A 6,252-nucleotide genomic window follows, 5' to 3' on the forward strand; every position below is an offset into this window, starting at 1 on the left:
CTTTCTTAACAAGAAACTCCACCCGGATACAGCTAAGTACAGGACTACATAGTGACTGAACTACGCCATTACGCTATCTTCTCAGCAGCCTTCTGTTCTTGCCATGTCCTGAGCAGCTGATCGGAGTGTCTAATCAAGCAGGGATGCACATTTTTTTGGTGAATCAGGTAATTTTGCACAGATAGCAGCAGTTTATGGGCTCTATTGCCCATGCAGCTATGGCTGCCCATTACCCTTACATCGATTAGAGTGATCATGTTAAAAGCCACAGATTTGCACATACTTATTTTATACGCAACTTCACTGCAATATATAGTTGTACTTCTTGTTTCTGGCGTAAATGTATTTCTAAAAGGGTTCAAAATTGTCTTCCTTCTAAATGGCTTCCTTACTGGTCTGGTATCAGATGGGTCACTCAGGACCTGGAGCTAGTAATTTATTTAACGGTTGCAGCTTGATGGGTTGTTTCATAGGGCTGGAAAGATTTATTGTGTGCTCCTTTGGATAGGTAGTATTCAAAGGCAGTGCTTATTGCCATTTTGGAGAAGCTAACCCATCATTTAAAGACTTTCAGAGGCCAGGCAGACCCAGAGGATTTTGCTGCAATTTGGTGGAAGTTTATTTCACACATGAAGAAACAACGGTTTTTAGGGCCTGCTCAGGACATTTTGCCGCTTGAGGCAAAACCCCCAGCATAGCCTTGCTGCGTCCACTGCCACCTCCTGCTCCTCACCACAAGGTGCTTGCCACTTGCTGCCACCAGGTACCTAATGCCTGCAGCTCACCACGTGTTTCCAGGTGCTTAAAGGTAAAGGTAAAGGTACCCCTGCCCGTACGGGCCAGTCTTGACAGACTCTAGGGTTGTGCGCTCATCTCACTCTAGAGGCCGGGAGCCAGCGCTGTCCGCAGACACTTCCGGGTCACGTGGCCAGCGTGACGAAGCTGCTCTGGCGAACCGGCACCAGAGCAGCACACGGAAACACCGTTTACCTTCCCGCTATAAAGCGGTACCTATTCATCTACTTGCACTTAAGGGTGCTTTTGAACTGCTAGGTGGGCAGGAGCTGGGACCGAACGACGGGAGCTCACCCCGCCGCGGGGATTCGAACCGCTGACCATGTGAACGGCAAGTCCTAGGCACTGAGGTTTTACCCACAGCGCCACCCACGTCCCTCCAGGTGCTTACAGTCTCCTTATTCTCAACCACTGCGGTGGATGTGCCACCGCCCACCTGCTGGCACCAGTGTATCAGAGCTTCTTCTTGCGATGGTGGAGTAGGAGGAGCAAACATTGTTAGAAACTGAGATAGGAAAGCTGGGATCTAAATGGCACCTTAAACCTAGGTTATGGGCACAACAATGGAATGCCTAGGCACACTTTTTTTATAACAAGAATACAAAGCTGAAAATGAATTAACTTCAGCTGAAATCTTATATTCATTTTTCACATGGTCTAGTCCTAATCTGCAAAAAAAACCACAAAGCCATGCTGGAAGAGGGGAGGCAGAAAAAGGTCCTCCTTTCCTTCCAATCTGCAGTTTTAATCTGAAATCGTAGGCCCAGTACTGTGCCCAGAGCTCAGAAACGGCTTGTGCTAATGAAATCCCTTGTCGCAAAACGCGCCTAGAACAATGGGAGTTTTGAACACTGGGCGCAACGGTGGGCATGACTTCAGTGGCAGAGGAGCAGGTGGAGGCACCTGGCACTGGCAAGCACCCAGCGTGTCAGGGAATTGCTAAACACTGGAGAGGGGTGGCTGGATACTGATGAGTAGGCACCAGAATAAGGTGGGTTGGAGACTGACTTGGAAGAAGGGATCAGTGAACTAGGGCAACCTGTAAGAACCAGGAGTTGAGACTCAGAGGCAAGAGAAGCTGCAGGATTGGAGAGTGAAGAAACAGGTGCAGGAGGAGAGAGAGATCCGTCAGGCTGATGTAGAGTCAGGGGCTTCTACACCTCCTCTTCCTGCCCTCTCCTGCACCACTGTCTCCCAGGACCAGGAGAAGAATGAAGAAGGGTGAGCAGAAGCTGCAGCAACAAGGTAGGGAAGATATATATGCTGAGGTCGGGGGCGGGTCCTCTTTGTTGCTGCAACTGCCTCATTGGGTGCATGCCGAGGGGAACCTGAAAGGTGTAGGACTGATGGACAGCCAGGATTTTTGTTGGGGGGGGCAGGATTTTTGTTGGGGGGCTCAGAACCAACGTGTTTGGTCAGTTAAGTATTTCCATTGTTTTACTTGATCTGGGCAGGGGACAGCTGCCCTCCCTGGCTATGCCCATAGAGAGACGTGCCTTTTCCTGTTGTCAAAGGGTACCTTTGACAATAAAGAGTTAATTCCTCACTCTGGACAGTCTTTGACTGACAGCCCTCTGACAGAGGACTCAATGGAGGTGAGCACCCAGGAGGTGCTCAGTGGTGGTGCTTAGGGGGTGTGAAGTGGCCTTGCTGCCCTGAGACAACTGCTTGACCACATCTCATGGGCCGGCCCTGACTGTTTTGGACTTTCATTCCATCTAAGTATGAGTTTATTTGGTAGAATTTGTAACCGTCTGCTCATTGTCCCTTTGATCCTTGTCTGTTAGTTCAGTGGATTCTGTCAGTATTATTAGATGTATTGGAAGGAATTTGTTATGAGGTTGTTGTTTTTGGTCACTCTCTTGAATGTATGTTTGCCATCTTTCTGAATTCTATGATTTTATTGTCTTTTAAAATAAAACAACAATAAAAGAAAGAAAAAGTGACAACTAGATTTCTTTGAAAAGACATGTTAGGTTTCATTAAAATCTGTTTAAATACGCATTCAGTTTGAATAGCTACTATTGAAACAATGTGGGCAGGGGTGATTGTCTAATGGGTTTTGTATTTGAATATGAATAATGTCACAGGACCAATATAGTACTCTCTCTGCTTTTCATATTCTCAAGAGATCACTATTTTTAGCAGATTTTCTGTGGAAAAAATAATGATCTTTATTTTTGAAAGCCTGACTTGTTTTATGTTGCTCTCTGTTATTTTAGAACATACCTTGCTAAAAAAAGGCTTGAAACAAAATGTACCCAAAAGAAATAATGTACTTTATAAGCTCACACAAAAGCCATTTGTAGGCACTGCAACTGCAAAAAGGGTGTGATGATATTTACCAGGCTTGGACCACCTTGATATCTATGGAAGAAAGTGCTGTAAAGCTACTGGGAATGCCAAGCATAATATTTTGGTGAATTAGTATCCCAGGTTTTTTTTAAAAAACTTTCCTATATTCAGAAGGCACCAGTGAAATGATATAAACAAAAGAAAATACATAAATGATTTCATAACCTGGAGACTGCCGAGTGCCATTCACTCGGAACTAGGAACATGGTGAAGCAATCCATTCGTTGCAGGCTGAACTGCAATGTGAAGCAAGTCAGCCCACATCTCACTATGGTTAATGTTAGTTTGTATTTCCATAGGCCTTGTCCACAGTCAAGCATTAATTAGCTGTTAATCCACTTTACGCACCATTCACATTGGACAAGAGTAGTTCACACCTGTGCAAGTTTGAATCTGAATATGAGGAGCAACTTTGGTCTTTACTGTTCACACCAGCACATATTCCCATTTGTGTTTGTCACTGCCGATTAAGTACCAACCGAGTGTGCGGACAGATACCTTGTTTTTTAACCACCCAAGAAGTGTGCAAGAGCACACAGCCAGGCAACAAGTTCTGAGCATAAACATTTGCAATTATCTGGTTTTGTGCAAATCTGAGGGATCAAACGATATAGGCCCCATCTGCACTGTACATTTAAATCATATTATACTAGTTTAAAGAGACATGGCTTCCTGCAAAGAATCCTGGGAACTGTAGTATGTGAAAGGTGCTGAGAAATGTTAGTAGACTCCCTATTCCCCTCACAGAGCTACAATTCTATCCCTCTTCCTGGGAACTCTGGAATTGTAGCTCTCTGATGGGGAATAAGGGTCTCCTAACAACTCTCAGTGCTCTTAACCAAACCACAGTTCCCAGGATTCTTTGGAGGAAGCTGTGACTGTTTAAACCGGTATGATATTGCTCTAAATGTACAGAGCAAATACAGTGGTACCTCAGTTTTCAAACCTTTCGGAAATCGGACGGTCTTCCGGAACGGATTACCTACGTTTTAAAACCAAGGTACCACTGTATATGTATAAGGGCATGTTCCTCTGTTCAAGAGCTCACCAGAAATAGCTATAAGCATGGACAGAAAAGAATGGAAAGCAATAGTAAATTCTCAGCACACACACTTTTCAGATTGCTGAGCCGTATGTGGTGTAGAAATTTCTAATATGTTTTACTTGTGTGGCTTTCTAGATTTGTGCAAATCTGAGGGATCAAAAGAATGTGTGTATGCTGGAAATAGTTACAAGCACAGCCGGAAAAGAAATGAAAGCATTAAGGAAAGAGTGGGAGTGGACAGGGGAATAGCAAAAAGGTGACTATTGATCCACCCACTCAAAAAAACACTGAAACAAATTGCCTGCAAGTCCGAGTGAAGCAGTTTAGAACAAAAAAATTCTCCAATTAATTTGATTCTAACCATGTCAGGAAAACCTGAATCTACATGGAGAAAGCATCAATATTGGTGCCGTTTGAGCATAATGTCATGTGGATGATACAAATTAAATGGGAATGCAAACAACTTACACAGTTCTCTGGGGTGGACAAGCCCTTAAACAGAGCTCTAGAATTAATTTGTATACATTAGTTTATGTACATAAAGCATGAACATTTGTGTTTTAAAAATAACCCATCTGGCTGGGAGACTGTGAGAAACACACGCACACGCACACAAACACAATATCTATGCCCCCCCCCCCCACCTCAGCTTCTGCTTCTTATATTCATTTTGTGGTGGAAAAACATTGCGGCTTCTCTGGTTTATTCTCCATCCTTTCTGTTACTAAGCAGTTGAGTGGTGCTGCTTGAGTTGTTAGGTTCACAGGCTGCCACAGCTGCGACCAATACATTAACCAGCTAAATAGTGCAGGAAATTATTTCTAGCACAACTGATGAGGAGAGTATTTATGTGGATACAGGAGATGCATGATCAGGATCTCCTTTGTTGTTTACTTCAAAGCAGTTGTGTGGGGATTCTAACGTCACTGAAAAAGCAATGATACAGAGGCAAGTGTATGAGTTTTTCACCCCTTTCCATTTTCCAGGTTAATACCTCTTTCTCTCTGAAGCTGCCTTGCGCTCCACGGAGGACCTTACCTTCCTCCGCCTCCATTGAGCCAGTTGGGAAATGCCATAGGGTGAGAAGGTTTAACCTCATCCCACCAGTGCCACTTCCCTAATCAAGTTAGCAACCTCCCACAGACAGTTCTAACTAAAGAAAAAGAATGCCAGGAACCTTGGCCACACTTCGTGTTTAGTTTTGTCCCTGAGGCTGCTGTCTAGTATGTAGATCTTTCCATGTATCTATTGCAGAATATGCATTTACTCTTCTGTTTAGATGTGAGGGTTTTCCTCATAAGAGAATGTGCCCTGCTAATTCACTGGGTTTTAAAAATTTGCTTGTACATATTATGGGTTTTTTTTTAAAAAAAAAAATCTTGACTGGATGGACTTGGATCATAGTGTAAGGTTGCCCTATTTCAAAAAGCGAAAATCCGGACGGAAAGGTTGTTTAGCTTTTTTTGGCAAAGTTGTTGAGCTTTTTCTTGGCAAAATCTAGGGGGAGGGGAATGAAGTTTTTGAGCTATTTTTAAGGGAAATCACAAAAAATGACACTACCAAGATGCATTGCCATACGTCTGTATTTTCCTGGACGTTTCAGCGATTCCCGCCCTTTCACTGTTTCCGATGGCTGATTGCCAGCTATGTCCGGGAAATTCCGGATGTATGGCAACCCTAAGCTAGTGCCTATTAGGACCAGTAGGGCTGAATACAGGGTGACCAACAGCAGGTGTAGCCCGAGCCAATGACAGGTGGAATCAATTCTAGTTCCGCCTCCATCCTTCTCCCTGCAGAATTCTACAAGGGCAGCACTACAAGGGTGGGGGGGTGATGTGACAGCTAGTGATGCTCCTGAACTGCCTATAAGAAGGCCAGCAGATGAGGGCTGACTGTAGGCAGACTGATGTTGGTGGGGTGGTACCTCATTTACCCTAACAGACCTGCCTCCACTGGTCTTGAACCAGGAAAACCCAAGTTCAAATTCCCACTCAGCTATTGAAGTTCATTGAATGGCCTTGGCAAGTCACTAGTTCTCAACTCTACTTGGTTGGGTT

The 6,252-nt window shown here is 44.3% G+C and overlaps 1 protein-coding gene across 4 annotated transcripts in view; it reads left to right on the forward strand.

Moving 5' to 3' along the window:
• The window catches only part of FRY (FRY microtubule binding protein), a 191,417-nt gene that overhangs the window by 7,052 nt on the left and 178,113 nt on the right, over positions 1-6,252 (forward strand). The gene's annotated exons all lie outside the window — the stretch shown is intronic.

The sequence above is a fragment of the Podarcis tiliguerta genome (assembly GCF_965153285.1).
Source record: "Podarcis tiliguerta genome assembly, chromosome: 4".
Lineage (NCBI taxonomy): Eukaryota > Metazoa > Chordata > Lepidosauria > Squamata > Lacertidae > Podarcis > Podarcis tiliguerta.